We start from the raw sequence: 19,953 nt of genomic DNA, 5'->3' as shown, positions 1-19,953 counted from the left end.
AGCTCATTATCTCATGATGTTTGCATTCCGGGCAGCCTTTGTTTGCTACGTTGTGCTAAATGAGGTCTTAATAACATCTGCCTATTTCGTTGAGGACAGAGGACAAAAAAGGTGAGGGCAAGTTGATCCAAGGGATTATCTCTGGTGTACTTTGTCTGTGCAGGATGATTTACTCCTAATTGGATGCTAATGTGGGCAAAGCGGCATCTCGGTCCATGTGTAATAAATGGTGAGCAGAGCGCCACAAACTTCTTCGAGACATATTTTTAGGATAGACGCCGTGACTTATCTTTGAGTGGATCGTCAGTCCAATTGGTTTTCCATTTCTCGAGGCTGTCCTTGTGGCATTCAGGGTGACCTTTTTCCTTTTCTTTGGTATTCATGTCTCCCCACGCAGCGCTTTGCCTCCGCGTTTCCATCCTTCACATCCTATTGATATCAGAACTTCAGAACTGATGCGATTCCTGCTGGGGTGCCTACCAGAGACGGGATTCACACAACTTTGTACTTTTTTTTTTTTTTTTTAGACATGAAATTAGTGGAGCTGACTCACAAGAGAGGCTCAAAGGTTGGAAACGCTTAAGCATTGATATTCGCCCATCCCTGGTGTACCTGAAGGAGAATAATTTCAGACAACCTTGACCTTTCAACTTAAAACGGCTCATTGATTAAGGCAAAAAAAAAAAAGCAGGGGTGGCGATGGGGGGTGGGGGGGTCACCGGCTCTTTAAAGACACATCTACCACATTTCCTCGTAACAGTCTGTGTGAAGTGGCTCTGTCGCTCATGCGAATGCTGAGCCTTTTCTGAATTTTTGCTCCAATGCCGAATACGTATTTGTGTCGCTTTTCCAACCGCGCCATTTATCTCCCATCATTAACATTCAATTTGGGCATTTGGTGACACATTGAGCAAGCGTGCACACGCAAAGCGATGCAAAGGCATCATGCAATGACCACAAATCTCTCATTTCAGGCAAATTCATACCTTATATAAAAAAAAAAACGTCCTTACCGTGCAACACACGTGTGTGTTATACTTTTATTTTGAAAAAGTGAGAGAGCAGTTGCTGTGATGAGTGAAATGCAGAGCTTAAATGACTTATACATGTATACATGACCCCCCATTGCCCCAAAAAAAAGAAAGGATGTTGACCTTCTTGGTTGATGGTGACAAGACAATGAGTTCAAAAAGATTTGGCAATTTGTCGATAGCAGCTTCGGCAGCAGTATACCGAGGCACACTAAGAAAAATGCTCAGGACTTCATCAATGGAAGACGGACTTCTCGCCAGTGGACCACGCAAGCTTTCTCGTTGCCAAGCTCACTGCTCGGCAGAAGAGTTTGAATTGACCTTTCCAGGAATTAAACACATGTTTGATGAACCCGTGAGTACTCAAAACTTTTCCTTGTGGATTACAAATGAGCTCCGTCATGCGTGCCAGCGAATGGTCCGAACGGAACAATTAAAACCGCGGATATGATTTCTTTTTTCCTTCTTTTCTTAAATTTTAATCAAGATGAATTGTTTTGCCCTGTTGCATTAATGGTCCAGCTAACAAATTAGAGTCCGATTCTGGCCATTTCTCTGTCTCTGATGTCGTTAAGGGTGTTTCAAGACACTTTGTTAACGTCAACAGTGGAGTAACGACACAATGTTTAATGATCACTGGCCCCGTGTCTCTTTATAAGCCTGCGGGGTGATCCTTTTCTTGCGCAGCAATAATCCACCAAACGCGAAACAGCCAGCGTAATTAAGTATTGATTCCAAAGATCAGGCCAAGTATTAAAAAGTGGGTCTTTGGCCCAGGTATTTGTCATTGGGCAACACTAATGAACACCAGCCTTTACTCCGTCTAGCCACTGATGAAATAGTTTTAATTTTGTCTTTTTATATGAATAATAAGCTTGACCCAAGTGAACAGTATTTTCACTCAATAACTTTTGGAAGTTTCATTTGCTCAACGTACCGCGGTTCCTGGCCTTTTAACTCGGCATAACGTTCTCTTTTTAATAAGGAAATATTACATTGTGATGTAGACTTATTCACAATAATATAAGATAAAGCCCCCCCCAAAGGTCTACAAAGCAGCATGCGTTTTATTATTGAACTCACTTATCCGTCTCTGGTTTTTACAAGAGAAATATTCCGGGGGCGGGGAGTGTAGCTTTTTGTTTTATTGCTGATTGGCGCAATTATTATAATTGCGCAGGGATCGCCTGCCTTTATTTCATGCGAAGCGCCCAATCCGTCTGTCTGCGCCTCCAAAATCACGTTGCAAGCGCATTTCCACGTGCTTTTAGGTCATCTGAACTCTCGTCAACTTTTTCACACCAATTTGCGCCCGGGAAAGTGTCGCCAAAAACGACCCGTCGCTTGGCGACCCGTAAGCGCAGTCCAGCAAAGGCACGGACAGCGCGACACGGCTTGCCCCAAAATGAAGATGCGTCCGTTTTGACGCAATTACGAAAATAGGACCCCACATATTTATTCTTCGCCTTCCCAGTTCATAAGCAGATGCGTGCATACAAATGCTGGTTAAAGCAAACTCCCAGCAGGAAAGGAAGTGGCTCCCCATTCCCATGCGTGCTCTCGCATCCCATCTCGCACTCCGCGAGCCCGTGGAAAGGATGTCCTCCTGTTAGCTGTTTATTTACCTGGGCATGTGTGCTCGATGGTGCGCACGCAGGAAGACAACTTGAGAAGGTAACACTGCTCTGCCACTCCCCCCCCGCCGAGACCGTGATTAACTCGTCTCTGTGTGACTGAGACCTCAAGCCGGGGCTCCATGTTGTCGCTGCCGTTTACACGCCATGACAAGAAAGCCTCGTGTCACGGCGCGCCTCTTTGTCGGCATGACAGGAAGGATTCCGCAAAGTCGCGCACAAAACGCATCTTAGCACGGTCCAGTGACTCTCTCGGGAAGCTGAGACACGACAAGACTGTTTACTCCTCAACTGCAATTTTTTTTTAAAAAAACAACAACAAAAAATGCTGCACTTCAATTTGGAGTCTCATTCATTGTCTGTATACTTACAAGGGGTGCTTTGTATTTTTACCATCGACTTACGTTATGTGGCAATACCAGTTGGATGGACTATCAAACGCCATCCTTCTCGGAACATTTGCGCAAAAACAACCCATTTCTCTTCACACTGTGCAAAACAACTGCTGCCCTCTGGAGGCGTGTTTGTTACGGTTGATCATCCTCCGCATCTGTCTTTGTCATTCCGTCGTTATTAAATGCTAATGTAGGGTACTAAATCAATTCAATTAGAGTATTTAGTCTGTCAGCCTGATGCTCTATGCTAATTTTGCAATTTATTATCAAGTGCCGCCATGTCTCGGCATTGCGCCGCGGGAATAGCAGCCAAAACGCCAAATAAAAGAAAGAAAGAAAGCAGACGATTAAATGCTAAGATATGCCGCATTTCCTCGTTATCGTCATCACTAAACCGGGAGACGTCGTGGTAAGGCCACGATGTTGATTGTCATCGTCCCAGCAGAGAACGTAAGGGGCCAGAATCACTAAAGACGACCGCCAAAAAACAAAACAAATGGAAGCAGAAGGGGGGGGGGGGGGCACGCGCATGCATCCAAGGTCTTCTCGGCCCTTGCTGATGGCGGTTGATAAATGAGCAAACATGGCCAAAGCCTCATTTGGCTCTCACAGCATCAGGTGATAAAGGCAAAGCTCTTGTCAGGGATGGGGTGCACTCTGCTCTGCAAGGACAAGACCTCACACCCACAGAGGCACGAGAGGAGACCTTGCCTTTAATATACTGTACGCCGCAGGCATGCCGCCTTCAGGAAACCGCATCGAGACACTTCCAGTGGAAAGAGAACAATGGATTGGCATTCAGTAATTCAGCATTGAGCAGGTTTTTTAAACATCTTAACTAACTAAAAATGACCCATTTGTCAGGTAATCTGTGCAGACGTTTAACCCCCGTGCCAGCGTGGGTTAAACGTTCAAGAATAAATAAATACAAAATACGTATTCAAAATAATTGGAGGCTTCAAACATCCTTAAGAAATAGCGATGTGATAAAATATGAGAAAAACCATTCCGAGAATGGATGGAAAACCGCCAATAAGCCGGATCAAGATTTGTCACGAATGGGACTCACAGTAGCATATAATTTTAAAAATGAACAAAACAAAATATTTACAATCAAGTGAAGCAAGTGACAGAGGGAGTCTCGTCCATTTGTCAAGTCAGCTACCAGAGCGGAAACATCTTGACAACTGCGGCACCATCGGCCATTTTTTTTCAATCATTTTTATCGGGTCTGACCCTGCTAATCACTTAGCAAAAATTCTCACATCATGTTAATCCATTCAGGCTGCAAAAAAAAAAGTCTTTTAATTAAAAGAGAGTGAGCAAGGGTGGTGTGGTGGGGGGGCGGGGGGGGGCGAAAGGCCGTGGCTAATTATACTCCATCAGCGTGCAATCATAATGTTGTATGTCTCAATTATAGAATTTCAATGCCCTCATCATTGCAATCTCACGACATGTTTGCATTTGAACAGCGAGCCTCGTCTGTTTCAAAAAGCCCACCCGGCTTCCTTTTACAGCGTTCTGCCTCGCAGATAATTGATTTGGTTTAATATAATGAAGGATGGTGAACAAACCCCCCCGCCCCCACCCCTCCCCAACTCTCCAAGGAAATAGCACTGTCATCTGGCTTTCATCGTAATAAGACACATCGTACCCCCCAATGCAATCTCCCAATCTCCAAAACTAATGAAGTTGTTTTCGTGTCCAAAACTGACACCGCAGCAAGATGCACTTTTATGTTAAAAATGATTATTTTCTTTGATAGAGCTCGTCTCTTATTGTGCATGCCTGGTTCTTAAGCAAAGCTTTTTATTTCCCAGGGCTCGGCGCGGATGCCTCTGCGTAGGAGCGCCGAATGCCTGCTGGGGAAAATAGACATGAAACATTCAAGTCCAATGCGTGTCGTTTTTGTGCGAATGAGTTTTTGGATTTTTACATTTTAGTATGCGCCGTCGTGCCCGAGTGGCCCTTCACGCTTCCCAGGTTCATGATTTGACTCATATACAGTCCAAACTCGTTACAAAGTACCCGGAGGGACATTGCCGATCTGTACGTGATAACCGTATTTTGAATGTAATGGCCTTATACCGTATACCGTATGTATAATACGGTAGGTACGTCGATGGAGGTAAAAACACGAGCATGTAATACAGTATAAACATGTCCGTGATAAATACGGGTATATGAAGCAAAAAAAAGATTTTTGTAAGACATGAAACAAACAATCGGAGTATTCCTACTTCATCTCTGAAAACAAGTAAAACGATGGCGGGGAAAACGTTTTGAACGCGGTCGGTTGAAAAGCGGCTGGACTGCATGCGTGCAACCCGCGTACCGGTCGGATTACTCTGACCATGTTTTTCAAGGCCAAGGTTTTGGAGTCAAATGATTCACGGCAATATCGATGCCAATATAATCCGGCCGCTGTCAATTCAGCGCCGCCTGCCAAATATTAGCCATCTGATAGCGTAACGTGCGCCGCTATAAACGTGTCCGAGCGGCACGGCGAACGGTTGAATATAAATGATGTTTAACTGGCAGTCTGCTGAAGCATTCATGAGCTGACATTTCCATAAGTCATTATCGTGCAAATTTAATGACTGTAATCATATTAATTCGCAGAGTACGGGTCCATCAATCAAAGATTTCCATATTCGTGAAGTCTGTTGTCTGGTCTGCTTTATTATTTTCTGACAAATGGATTTTGATGGGGGGGCAATCATTTGTCCACTGTCAATTATGCAAGACGAGTGAAGAGAAGACAAAATGGCCGGTCAAGAGAAAAGTCGTAAGGACGCAGCGTTTTTGTCCACTTAAAGTCCGGAAAATTCCGTTGGACTCACTTCCCTTCCCCACACGGGAGAGCTCTTATTTTTCACATCTTCATCTGACACGGGAAAATATTCAATTATAGACGCGTGGCCTGAGATCGCGTCTGCCAAATGGTGAATAGGTATTAACTCCGGCCATGCCGCTTCTCGGTCCTTTACCCACAGGAGCGAGCGGATTTGATGAGATGGAAAGAGAGAGGGCGGGGGGTGGGTGGCGCGGGGTGGGGGGGTCGTATGATGAGAAGGAGCGGAACCAGCGTGTTGTTTATTCACAAGGTCACCAGCTGATATTCATCCAAAGTGTCCAAACAGCCTCCATCATCCCAATATTTGCCACGCTAATTGTGTTTATTCTTTGGCAGATGTCTTGGAAAAAGGGGATCTGATCTTTTTTTTTTTCCGCCAACCTTTTCGACTACGGAGTGACCTATGTCAAGCCATCAACCACAAATGTGATCCGATAAACCGACTGTGCGACAAATTCCGGTTTCGCAAATGTATTGGTGTTCCGTTTTGATTGACAGCTCGACACAAAAAAAAAATCATCCCCCATTGACAAAACATACCGATAACATACAGCAACATTGGCTACACAAATCACTCTGGAATTCCGTCGGCATATTACAGCCACGCATCATGCAAATCGCTTCCCGCATTTTCGTCCTTTTCTCGTTTTCAACAGCTGCCCCCGGAAGCAGCTGGCGCCTCGGGTTGTTTACCGCGTCGCCATTTTAGTCCGTTCTAAAAATACACACCGACAGGCAAGGCCGTGCAGAAAATAACAGCAATTTGTCTCATTTAAAAAATAATAATACGAATAATAAAATAACAGCGGCTACACGCGGCACGTGGATCGCGGTCGCAGCTCCGCCGACTGCTATTCGTCATGATCATTTTTGAATGCAGGTTCCATTAAAAGGCAGAAAGGAACAATTTAAAAAGATGTTTTCCATCGCACGCAGCGTCGTAATTTACACTTGTTGTTGGAGGCATTCCTTCTGATAGCCGTCTCCCCGCTCGACTATAAATAATGCATTGTATTCATTTCGCCGATGCTCTTGACAACAACACACTTGGCAGCGCCATAAATCAGACGTGACGGCGCGCGCTATTGCCCCCCCCCCCCTTCCCCCGGTCCTCACATGCGGACCGTCCGACAAATGCATACAGTGGAACAGGAAGTCAAACACAACCCTAAGGTCGTAGGCCTCAAAGGTGGCACCGAATCTTTGACACATCCGGATGCAAATACTGTACCCGCAAAAATAAAAGCTGCAATTCTAAATTTTGGTCTGATATTCATCTTTTGATGAGAATCCCGCGAAGGCTTTTCAGCGCATCACAAAAACAACGGCATTGACCTCATCATTGATACATGCTTGTGCATGTAATTCGTAAATCCCTTTATAGTTTTCACGCTGAAAATATTCCCCAGATGACAAGCGATCGGAGTGACAGCCATGAGTAATGGCTTTCCGCTATCTGTCAGTCTCGCCTGATTGGCAGGCGGCGTTTTGGAGTCGGGCCACGGAAGTGTCACCTCGCCGGGCGCCTTGGGGCCGGGGTTGTGCCGATATGATTTATGTAGGCCGATGATTGCGACAGCGACGCCGCAAATCGACCGTCAGCCCTTTCGGGTAAAGCGGTGCCTTTCAAGAGCGTCTTCCCACAACGAGAGGCAAAAAGCTGGAGGCGGGACTTTTGCTCGCGGCAAGTATCGCGATTCTCGAAAATGTTAACCGTCGCGGTCCGGTGTGAGATGGGCTATTTTGACTTGGCAGGTCGGCAGAGTCATCGAACAAGGTGGCGAAATGTGTGAGAGCGCACCCCGCTTTTAATCCGCTTTCTCTCTTGAATTCAAATCAAACGGCGATCCTTTCAAGCCGTTAAACCGCAAGGGCCCCGTGCGTACGCAAGTCTTCGGAGCAATCTCCATGGAAGAATTCACAATTACTACCACAGCTGCCATCTGTATTTTCCGCGCGACCGCACGATGGATCGGAAGCCTCGGAGCGGAGCGGCTTCGTCGCCGCACACCTCCAAGACAAACGATTTCCCGAGCAGGACGCGTCGCACTCGCGGCGAAGCCGAGTCCAGCGCGGTTCATCACGAGCGCCTCGTGCCGCGTCTTTATGCGGCGGCACATCCCACGCTGGCGAAATACTGCCGCAGCCTCATTCTCCTTTCTGCAGAGCCGGCAGAAGCCCCGTAATTGGTTGGGCAAAAGATTACAAGGTGTTATTGATCCGCGTCCCCTTAATAAATGCTAGCGTGAACTGTAAACATCCCCCCCCCTCTGCTTTCTGCAGACAATGAAAGATGTCACGGAGTAAAACCGAAAGCAATTCAAAGCAAAAAAAGTTGAATGTTGGTAAAAGAGCCCCGTCCATTGAGAGTTTATGGAAGGACACTTTGTAAATACTTGAAGCTGATGCAGACGCACGCAAGGCCCTTGAAGTGCCCCCCCCCCTCCCTTCCCAGCAATGCTCACAATGACCAAAACAGAAAGGCGGCCGTTGCAGGCACACCCGCCCGCGCTTACCGTCGTGCCCTTCTGGGATGAAGTAAAACTCAACGGAGGGACGTTGCCAAGCGACGGGCGGCAGGTTCATAGAGCCGCCGTGTTAAGTACTGTCGCAAAGGTCAAATTCGGGCTTCTGCCGAGTATTTGATCAAACCACGCAGCCGCTCGGCCGGTTGATCTTTCGAACGGAGTGTGTCTGTCGTTGAGCGTTTTGCGGCTTCACTTCAAAATTACGTTCCCCCGACTAACCGTGGATTTTGATCTCATCGCCGGTCTCGGAAGAATGCGTGCTTCCTTCTTGATGAACGTATTTGGGGATTAGCGAGAGATGCAGTCAGAGTGGCGAGGCGAGGGGGTTTGGAGTTATCGGGGCAGCAGCCCAGTACGGTAGAGAGACCAAATCCCTCGCCGGTCTGGATTTTTAAAGATGTCGTTTTGCTTCATTGTCAGATTGAAGCAAAAGCTCGGCGGTTTACAAGGGGGGGGGGGGGGGGGGGGGCGAGAAAAGCAATGAAAGACGTCGGCGGAGAGGAGTTTGATGTCTGCGAGCGCTACAAGCAAAGCAGCAGCAAAAAAAATAAACTGACAGATACTCTTGACGGGCTTTTGTCTTGAAATCAACACTCATCTGCATTTGAAATTAGTGCTTCCGTCGCGGTGACTTTTCTGGCGCAGCTTTCAAAGCCGAGTCAAACTTCAGCTCCAGACAATCACGCGGCACGCGCTCTTGGTTTAACACAAACACAATCGTCACGTCCAAATTTTGGGGAAAAGTTACAATGGTTGATGTATCAAATCAGTTTTTACCACCATACTGTATTTTCGAGAAACGTACTGATCAGATGAAGTATTTTTAGTAGGGAAAGCCGAAAGGTGTTGGAATGTAAATTCCGCTATACCGTTTGACGAAGATCATGTCTTGTTAGCATCTGGCTATCTTTAAAATTGCACGTTTGTTTTTTTTTTTTCTTTCATTTTTGTGGACGTCAAGTCGATAACGTGCTCCGTTTTGTTTTTTACGTGCGTTGCTGCGTGTCGAGCGTCCCCCCCCCCCCCGAGCCTCAACTAAATGCTTCTGCAGCTGCGACGGGCTGTAAAAAGCAGTCGGCGCACAATGCCACAGACGCACAACATGCATTTTGACAGAAGTATTTTCAGGCACTCTTGTGCCCACAAGCAGATAGGACACGATGGGGGGGGGGGGGGGGGTTGCTATGAATTGCTAATTCCTCCACTCACGCCACATCCAATCCGCCCTCTCTCCCGTAATGTTCGTTTCGGATGTGGGGGGCTCTCGCCGCTGGCCCGCCAAATATTTCAGATGTCAAGTGCGAGGGGCGGGACAAAAGTTGTATCGAACGCGGCCCGGTCACTTGATTTATTGTCGCCAAGTGATATTGCTCTCAGGGTTCACGTCAGACTGATGAAAGGGTTTGATCTATATATTTCCGTCCTCCTCTAACGACTCCCTGGACTGACACAATGTCACAGGTGACAGACAGATTAAAACTCGACGCAGACTGAAGCACTTTAGCAGGCACTCTGTCATCCAACGCCTTGCAGCTAGCATGAATTGCAGCACACTTCTTTAAATACGCTCAGTTAATTGAGCGAGTCTTAGTCAGCCGATTGTCCGTCCATCGATCCAATCGCACAGGAGATTTGACTTTCCCTTGGGGGGGAGGGGGGTCGATTGTCTTTCGGGAAATGAACACAGCGTCTCCTTTGTCAGCAGGCGCATTCGCTTACGGCATGAATGAGAAAGAACTTTGAGGAAATAGTTTGGAATGAAAAAAAAAAAAAAAAAACGGGTGGCCCCAAGCGCAGTTTCGAGTATATGGAAATACATTCTGCTCTGCGATTGGATGTCTAAAAAAAATTTTTTTTAATAAAAATAAAACTAAAAGTAATCCTAAATCTAATTAAGAGAAATGACTAAAATTAAGCATTTATGATAAAAAATAAAAATAAAAACCTGCTCTAAATATTAATTTAATAATTAAGTTAACTGCATTAAAAAAAAAACTAAAGTCAAAGCGAAATAAAAACGAGTTGCACTTTTATTCATTTGAACAGTAGAATATTTATTTCCCACCGGGAATACCCAATGTCTTTTCACCACGGCAGGTTTTAGGAGAGCTTTTCGGAAAGTGGCCTATTCAGTCCTATTTTACAAGATGGGGAAAACTTTCCCGCCGCTTACGCAACACGGCTCATTCACTATTCTGCAGGGAATAGCGGCCGGACTGTGAACACTTTCATAAAAGTCTGCAGCAGTGAACAATCTGACCATTCATCAAAGATTTAATTAAAGACAAGCTGTTCCAAAATCGCAAGCCCTCGACTTTTAACTTTCCTCCAGACAGGAAGAAAAAAAACAATCCGTCCAAGTTCATTGACCCGCGTTCCGACTGCTGTTTGAGGTTAAGCTGAGAAACAAATGAACATCAGTCCAAGACAAAATGGAAAACCAAGTGCATCATTAGGCCACGGATGTCGTCTTTATGATTACGCCGATTCACTTCACCAAAAGCCCCCCCACCCCCACCTCATCACCAAAGAATAACAGTTGTTTCGAATGATGCGCTTCACAACTCATAATTGCGCCGCCCATCAAACAAGCCTCGTTTTTCCCCCGGTGAACTTATTGACCCACCCTGGCAAGAAACGCATCAACTCCTTTCTTTGCTTTGGAGGAGAGATACGGTTTCTCCCCCTCCCCACGAAACCAAATAAATAAATGTGCCTAATGAAGAGCAATGATGCTTCGAAAGCACGTGCCTGTTGAGTAAAGGAGTAAAAATGAGACCATCGGGGAGGAAATAATGAGGCTCAAAGTACAGAGGCTTTCCGCCAAACCCACACACTTGGAAAAAGTGGCTCTGCCTTCCCCCGAAGATGCTGGGGGTAATTCACAAGACACTCTGGCAGTGTAATTGGGGCATTCAAGCAGCGCAGCGGCGACTCGACCCGGGGAGCTTGAAAAGCACAAACATTTACTTGAGCCATAAACGAGCAGAATGTTTGTGGAAAAAATCACATTCTTGGTGCCATCTGGCTGACAAGTGCCCAAAACAAGAACGTTCCCTCGGATGTAGTGGAGTTGAATTTGTTGAAGAGTACGACGATTCGGGCGCCGTTGAATTGGACGGTGATCGTTTTTCATGGACTTAGCGTTCCCGCTAAGGGCTTTAAAAGTGTTCTTTTTTTTAATAATGTCATTCTGCATTTTACGACTGCAATTTCAAGCGTTTTACATCCCAACTAAGTTGAATAAAAAAAGCAAAACAAAACATATATAGTATACAGTATATCAAATATAATGAAGTTGCTGCGGTCACAGCTTCCTTTTTTGCTGCAGTTTACAATGAGCCAATGTCGGCATGAGCGGATACATTGCGGAGGGCTCAATTTTACAGAACATTTAAAATACGAGGTCCAAGAAATCTGAATGTTGCTCCATATATAAGGCGCATCGGATTATAAGGCGTACCGTCGGCTTTGGGGAAAATTGACTGCTTTTAGGTGCGCCTTATAAAGCGGAAAATACGGTCATTGATTTCAATCATCGAGAACAGGGCTCCCCAAGCGCTATGGCTGCACAGAGAGGCTGCAGGGGGGAAAAAGTTGGTCAAGAAGACGCTGTGTCAGCTATTAAGTAATTATAGCAGCGGTAGTTATTGGCGAAAAACATTGGCAATGTTTTTTTTTTTTTTTTACGATTCTCAGCAACAAAGGAGGAAACGTGGTGCCCGGTGCCATTAGTCTTTGCCGTGTTTATGACAAAATGAGCGCGTGCGCGGTATGTCGATACCGACGTGCGACAATTTGATTTAAAAACAACAGAAAAATTAAATTCACGAATAGCAAATCCAATAAGCTCCAGGGACCGGCAAAGCGCCGTGAATAAGGCCCGTTTTTGTTGAGGCCGCAGGGCTCGAAGCTGTGGCGACGCGCCCAAACTTTACAGTCGTTCTCATTTCCCTCGTGATCATCATGACAAATGAGACCAAGATTTCACGTGTTGCTCTCGTCGGCATGTTATTTTCATGCTAGCCTGACTGAAATTAGTGCTTTCCTTATCGGACCGGCATAATCCTATTTCCGAGAACGGGATTTCTGTCAGGGAGCAGGGGGGGAAGCCTCGTGTACCGATGGTGATTTGATTCAACAGCCACGAAATACCCCTGCAGATGTTTGGCTCACCAGCACATATTCCAATCTATGCCAACCCAGACGCTCCTTCCGCTCCCCGTGCACCACAACAAATTTATCTCTTCCCAACTTAGTTGTCCTCTTGGCCCATTGCAGTCGACTCGTGGACCCAAAGACAGCGGGACCTGCCTACAAACGCCCCCGATTTCGGTTGCCCGACGTGTCCGTCTGGCATTACCCGGCCCGGGCCGATCAGTTCCGCTCCAGCACCCGCGCGAGAAAATCTCATCCGAGGAGATTCCGAGCCATCTCTAGTTTTTTTAGACACGCGCATCGGTCACGTGCGAATAAAATGCACGTCTATAATGTGGCCATTACACCGCCGCGGACCGAAGGACAGATTGCGAGGCTCGGCGGCTACCGAAATGCCCCCTCGCTCCGCAGCCATCCCGTATTTTGGGGTGTGAGTGTTTATCTGAGGTCCAAATATGCAGCTCGTGTCACACAGTGCAGAAGGCACAGCGGCGACATCGCAAGGATGGATTATGTCATGCGTTAAATTGCTTCTTTGAAGGAAATGAATAAATAAGTCGGAGACTAATTCTAGGACGCCGTGCGCCATCTCCCCAGTGAGTGTGATTGCTTTAATGTTCCCTCTCTGTTGTGTTCTGTAGGCAAGTCTCGATTCATTTTAAGGATATATAAGTATATATACGGTATGTTTATATGTAGAGAGAGCGAGCGAAAGACACAGGCTGAGTCAATTGTGCCCTCGACCTCCCCCCCCTTGGAGTTATTCGAGTCCCTGTTTCTGGGGGTCTGCCAAAAGCTAATTCCACCGCTGTTGGTATCAGGTATGCATGAAGTCGAATCCAGTACAGCTGACTTGTATGCCCATAAGACAATGTTGCAATGTTCTGCTGCGAGAATGACAAGTTGTTTTGCCGGCGTGCCGTTGAATATTTCAATGAGCCGATCATTCCGGGGATGAAAGGGGAATAGTCGGGATCTTTTACATGCCAAATTGCTTGCGGAGTTGCTGCCTCCCGACCTGGGAGAGCAGACAGCTATTTTGTCATCTTGTTGGCCAGTACATAATGACTAAAGAAGTCATTTTCCTTTGGGGTGTGAGGCCACAGGCGACAACGGTGACAAAAGTCTTCACCTGAGCTGACACCAGTCAGAACTTTGCCCGAGTCAATGGAGGATTTTGAGTGCCTTGCCTCAGTTGTTCCACGAGTGGCTTTCAGCACTAACTGGCCCAGTACGGTGTGGGGACCGCGCACTACCAGCCACCTCTCCTTCCTTCCCTTGCACTCTGATCTTTTCCAGGCTCGCTGAGCACTTCAACCTTTACCCAGAGAGCCCTGCACTTTGCACACAGTCCTCAGAAGAGGGGAGGAAAGGTGGAGAGACAGGTCAGTGAGCCGGCCTCTGCCAGCAAGCCACACACATCCTCAACTGCAGACGATAAAGGTGGCAAAAGAAAAAAATAAAGCCATGGTTTGGGGAAGCGGCATACTTGTCCAAAAATGGTCGCCTGCCCTGCTCTGAGCAGACATGCAGAAAGAGATGAAAGCTCTGGAAGTAAGCAAAGTCCAGGGTTAGATGTAGGTCAGAAAAGGACTCATATTTTGCCCGCAAATACAAACATATTTCGCCCTCCAAAATTTGCTGACCGTGTTGCTGAGTTGCTCTTTCATTATAAATTCCACATATTTATTTCTACGGAGTGGGGTGCCCTTATGAAACTTTTTGCTGTTCTGCATCTCCTAATGAGATGGAACATATTGTGGTTGTATCTTTGTTTCTGATATTTGAAGTGCACTCTTCCTTGGTAATAAAAATGTGTCAAATTAAGTGTCTGTGGGTTTCCCCCCCACCCCCTTTTTATAAGGTATCTGTTCAGACACCATAGAGGCACTGGTACCATTTTCAATACAGTATACTGGTTTAGCATCGGTATCTTGTGATACCCAAACATATCCTCACATAGCAACTTGGGAAAATTTCCCACTCCAACGATATATATGCATGCATGTGGTACTTATTGTGTATTTAAGGCAGACTACACCCTGGACTGGTTGCTCGTCAATCACAGTCCACAGGGCCAGAGATCCATTTACACTCGCGTTCACAACTACGGTCACGTAATGGGAATCGATCTCATGTTGCCTGCGCCAAAGTTGTGCCTTCGCGTACCACCGCTCTACCGCTGACTGCTCTGATTTCCTACGGGAAATCAAAAGATAGTTCCCGGCTCCATTGTACGACGACACCAAGAGCGAGCACAATGCGTGTCGTCCCGCACGCCTTGATCCCTCAGTCTTCTCCTAACCCAACCGGTCAAGGCAGACGGCAGCTGTACGGTGAGTCTTTGAGAGCCATAAATCTCATTTGATTCTTTGCCAGCTCCTCTGTTTGCATTTTAGCTCCGACCGTGAAGGATTCCTCTTTCTCGGAGAAGGCGCAGATCACGTGAGGAGCGAGGACAAATGTTGGGAGCCATGAGATGCCGTGTGTCTTTTTTGTTGGCGTATTTACAATGGCGTCATGTCACGTCAATCACCCCTCTGAAAGCAAATCAAACGTCAACGTCTGAGTGACCCAAATCAAATCTGTCCTCACTTGGAAGTTCGGATATGCATCAACAACAAAGAATTATCTTCAGGGACGTGGCGCCAAAGGGATCCGGTCTTCTTTTAAGTTCATTCTTTCAAATCCAGATCTATCAGCCACAAAGACTCCGGAAAGACTTGGACGTTCTTTGGAAATAAATCCGGTGCAGTCACCGTTGATCCCATGAGTACGAGGCAACGTCCTGATAAGGTAAATGTAGCCATCTTGGAAGTTCCACAGTCTTACCGCCCACAAGCCTCGTGGCAATTCGAAAGAAGAAGCGCTTTGGTGCAAAGAGCATTTCGAAAGGAAAATTTATTCCGGGAGCGGAAACTGGAACATACACGGTTGCGCTGTTTTCAGCCAGAATAGTCTTCAGACATGATCATCTCAATCAAAATGGATCGCACTTGAAATGGATCAGTCCGTTTTGTCCAAAAGCATCTTTTTCTCTTGAAAAGTTACCGTATTCCGATAAATTCAATTCCAAGTCGTCTCGTGGTCTGTTTTGTTGAACTTGTGCTTCTTTCTAAGCAATTCAGCAATCCCATTTTCCCCCCGCTGCACATTTGACGTGCGTCCAAATGTCAACACTTGTTTTTCTAACGCAGCCCCCGTGGTAGCCATCATGTACTTTTGCCATCAGCGTGTCATGTCAACAGAGCTTCTATGGCAGAGCTGACATCGTCGTTGTTGTGCAGCGTCTTTGGGAAGACGATTGGGGCAGACGGTAAGAAAAACACTTTTGAGTTTACATTTGTGACCGTAACTTGATCTATTGCGGTGTTACCTTCCTATTTTGTGGGGTTTCTTGCTTTTTGTTGACTCGATTGGATCAACCTAGCTCTCCCCCACTCAAATCAATAACACATTTAGCGTTCAATGAACAGAAGAAACCCAGCCAATGAAAAGTTCCTCACTCGAGCAGCCTTTTCGACCGGCACCAGCCTTCGGCATCGTGAGCGTCCACTCCGCACGATCTGTCCGCTGATATGGCTGCACGCTGGCTTTTGGAAGTCCAATCAAGCTTTGGATCAATCAGCAGAATCCGTGCCGCGCAGGTTCGAAGTTTAGCGGGCCGGGCCATACGTCATTGTACCGTCGTGCTAACGCTGAGCTGTAATTGCATTGCTGCTGCTAGCTTAATTGTTGAGGTGTTTGTGATCATTTGGAAAAGATCCATCACTTAGGGGTGTAGTAATGAGTTTCCAATGGACGGCTGAGTGAACGCAGCCTCCCCCGGCTCCCCGCGGAGGCAAGTGCTGAAGCACCGGCGTGTTGCTAGGCCGCCGGGAGGATTTGCGCGAGTGTGCGCGCAGCCATTAGCCGCAGAACAATTTTGATGAAATGGCTCCCATCCCCGCGTGTCCTCCAATCTCTGAGTAGATACTCAGATAAACTCTCTCGACTTTGCGTGGAAAGCAGGACGCAGTCTGTTTCATTTGCACGGTTGATTATTACCCGGAATGAGAAACTAAACCGAAGGAACCGTAACTCACATCCTAGCATGCATCTTCAGTGTTTTCTCACCTCACAACTTTGTTCAAATTCGGTCCCGCTTATGTTCGGGCTTCTTCCTCATCATGCCATTTCGAGTATTTTTAGGTGCAGTTGCATCACGGCTCAACGTACGCCACCACGAAACTTGGAACACAAAAACCTTTTTCTTCAGTCTTTTAAATGTCAGCCTTCAGTTGATTATGCAGTCAGCTTCTGCCTTCATGCAACTTGTCACAATAATTTCGTGCACTTGCAGAGCAAAGGTTTAAAGTTCCTGTTTTTGAAAGGCAAAATTACCATAATAAAGGGATGTTTTTTTTTTAATCATGCAAGCCTGCTGTCACCGCACAGCTCAAGCGTGACTCAGCAGGTAATTTGCTCAGTTTAAGCGGTCGTAAAAGCAAAAAAAACACACACAAAAAAACAACTAATGTTGATTGATGATCAAAATAAAGGAGAACTAGAACTTTATGATGTGACAGCTAATGATGGATGGCATGTCGCGGTAAAAAGGCCATGAAACGCTTTGGAGGCGGCCGACGCTACTGGCGCATCCCTTACATAACGTCTGCTTCTCATTGGACAAAAAAAGTGAGTCAGTCGTCTAATGAGTGCCATGCTTGACGCGTCCCACACCGAGTTAAGCAGCTGTGCTGAACGGGACATGCGGGAACTTTGACGGCGTTGTGTGCAAAGTTTGTATTTCTCGGGCTGTAATAAATGTGATGACGTAAAGCAAAGTTAGTTAGCAAAGTGCAACGTGGAACTAAAATGATGGCAAGCCCCCTTCCCTCTTTCCATTGAACCACTGTGTCAATTAAATTACAGATTTCTTTTCATCCTAAAATGTGATTTTCCTTCTCTTTGTTCAGACTTCTATGACAGGCTGAAATTGCTATATTATTCCCCCAGATTCTGTCAAATCCCTCAGCAGCTACAAACTCATCACCCATCGCCGGCTCTTTGTCTGGGAGGAAATAAAATGTCAACATTTCTTGGGTGACAGGGTTGCATAATCGCCTTCTTCTCAGTTGGATGTACAATGCCGAGATGGGTGGAGGGGCAGGAGAAAAGAAGGGACAGTGTTGCCTTTTGCTGAAAGATTTGTTATTTTTTGGGGGGAGGGAGGGGGCAGCAATCAACAACCAATGATTCGGTAGCAATCACAATTACACATTAAAATGACATTGAAATACCCTGCGACTGGGTGTCGCCAAGTCATAAATTCTGTCACATCATGTCAAGCATAATAAACCAATAAATAGGTGTGCCTCAAGGTTCAGTCGTTGGTCCCTTTGCTTTTTTTCCAGGTACAGTATGAAGACAAGTTATGACTGCACGTAACCAAAAATGAAACTTCAAGTCTCGATCTAGTCATTGTTTTACACAAAAAGAAACTTTCCTTTGTTAGCCCCCCCACCCCACCCCCATTGTATCATATTTAAATGATTGATATAAATGTAAGACTCATCATGATCATTCCTGGTATGACAATCAAGCGGGCTCGCAATGATGATGAGCGGATATCTGCGGAGCAAAATGCAGCTGGGCTTAAAATGAACCCAGTGATTCATGTATTTGCTCCGTCTTTTATAGTTTGGGGGGTTACGCCGCTTCATCATTACGTCCGGCATGTTGAATGGGTGTAATCAACCTGCCATTTATTTTCCACCCACCAGGCAGAACTAATGTCAATTATAATTACATTATGGGATGCATAAAAGTTTAGAAATGCCAGCGCCTGTTTAATGCAGAAACAACGTCAACGGGGGTCAGGGCAACTTTTCCTGAGCTTGTGGATCACTCACTAATAAGTTCCTCCAGGACACTCAAGACGTAGGAGATAAATAATCGGATCCGATGAAGACGTTAACGGAAATCTAAAGGGACAGCGAACCCTTTCTCATAAATGTAAGAAAACAGTCTGTAGCCCAGTAAAAAAAAAAGAAAAAAATCAATATGCCAGAGATCGCCTTTAAAATGACATCCCGGGGAGCCAGATATTTCTCATCTTCTGGCTCATTCCGCTGAGCCCGATTCGCACTAACAGCCACTTGAGCGCATGACTCTCACACAACTATGCGGGAGATCAAATCAATCACGATTGTTCTTCAGCATAGCTTTTTTTTTTTTTTTTGCACTTCAACCTTTTTTGGTCCGGACTGAAATGGCTTTTCCTGTAAATATTGTTTGTTGTTCACTGTGAGAAGATTGCCGCCTCCCACCCTTCACTGGTCATTTGTATCTCGAGGTGAACAATCATCCTTGCAGGCCAAGCTCCTGAAAGACGTCACAATAAACGTTGATGACAAAGCCCACCGTCGCGCCGGCTTTATTATCTTTGAGATATTCTCCCGCATGCGCCGTCTGATGACTCAAGTGTGTTGTCGTTTCAATGCCGTTTGTTGCTTCACACAGCGTTGCATAAAGGAAAAATTAAATTACGGTAAATAAATACGGGACCACCTTCCGCTAACCCTTTCCATTTTTGCCTGGTTTGCCGTTTGGGTCTTTAATGAGCTCGCCGATGGTGAATTGTTTTTTTTTTTCTGCGATTTCTCTCTCCCTAAAGCAGATCGTTGTGTCCTTGGTCGTGGTTGCCATGACAACAGCACGGACACAGGCAGGTGGTACGTTTGCTTTTCATGATATAGATTGGCTTTATTTTATCTGGAGTGGGCAGGGGGCTTTGAAGACTTTTGACTGCTCAATAAAATGATTGCTTGGCAAAAATACATTTTGGGATGTTGATGACATTTGATCAGAAATCAATGTCGGCAAAACCGCAAGAGAGCTTTGGCTTGAATTCGTGATTCAGCAAGTTAAAAAAAATAATAATAATACATTTTTTCGTACATTTTTCCAATGTTCCTCAAGTGACTGCATTTCATTCCAGTTGAAGAATATTTAATCATACAAATGCGTTGACATTTGTTCTTGATTTTACTGCTTGGTGCTTTCTACCGCCTTTATTACCATTTCGTCTTACTGTTTATTGTGTATGTTAAATCGCTCCATGTACAGCACTTTGTATGCAGCGATGGCTGTTTGAAAGTGCTCGAGAAATACTCTTGACTTGACTTGAGCAGCATGCGGGGTATTTCTAACCTGCCGAGGTTCGCATTGACTGGGAAAAAGCCCCCCCAAAACATTTGAGCAAGATTTTTTTCAATCAGATCTGGAATCAAGCAGGGACTCGGCTTAACTTCTCGGTTCCCTTGAGTTCTTCATCAGATCAGATCAGAAAGCCCTTTGACCCATTGC

This window comes from Hippocampus zosterae, chromosome 19, assembly GCF_025434085.1.
Source record: "Hippocampus zosterae strain Florida chromosome 19, ASM2543408v3, whole genome shotgun sequence".
In the NCBI taxonomy this organism is placed as follows: domain Eukaryota; kingdom Metazoa; phylum Chordata; class Actinopteri; order Syngnathiformes; family Syngnathidae; genus Hippocampus; species Hippocampus zosterae.
Note: the sequence above shows the minus strand (reverse complement) of the source record.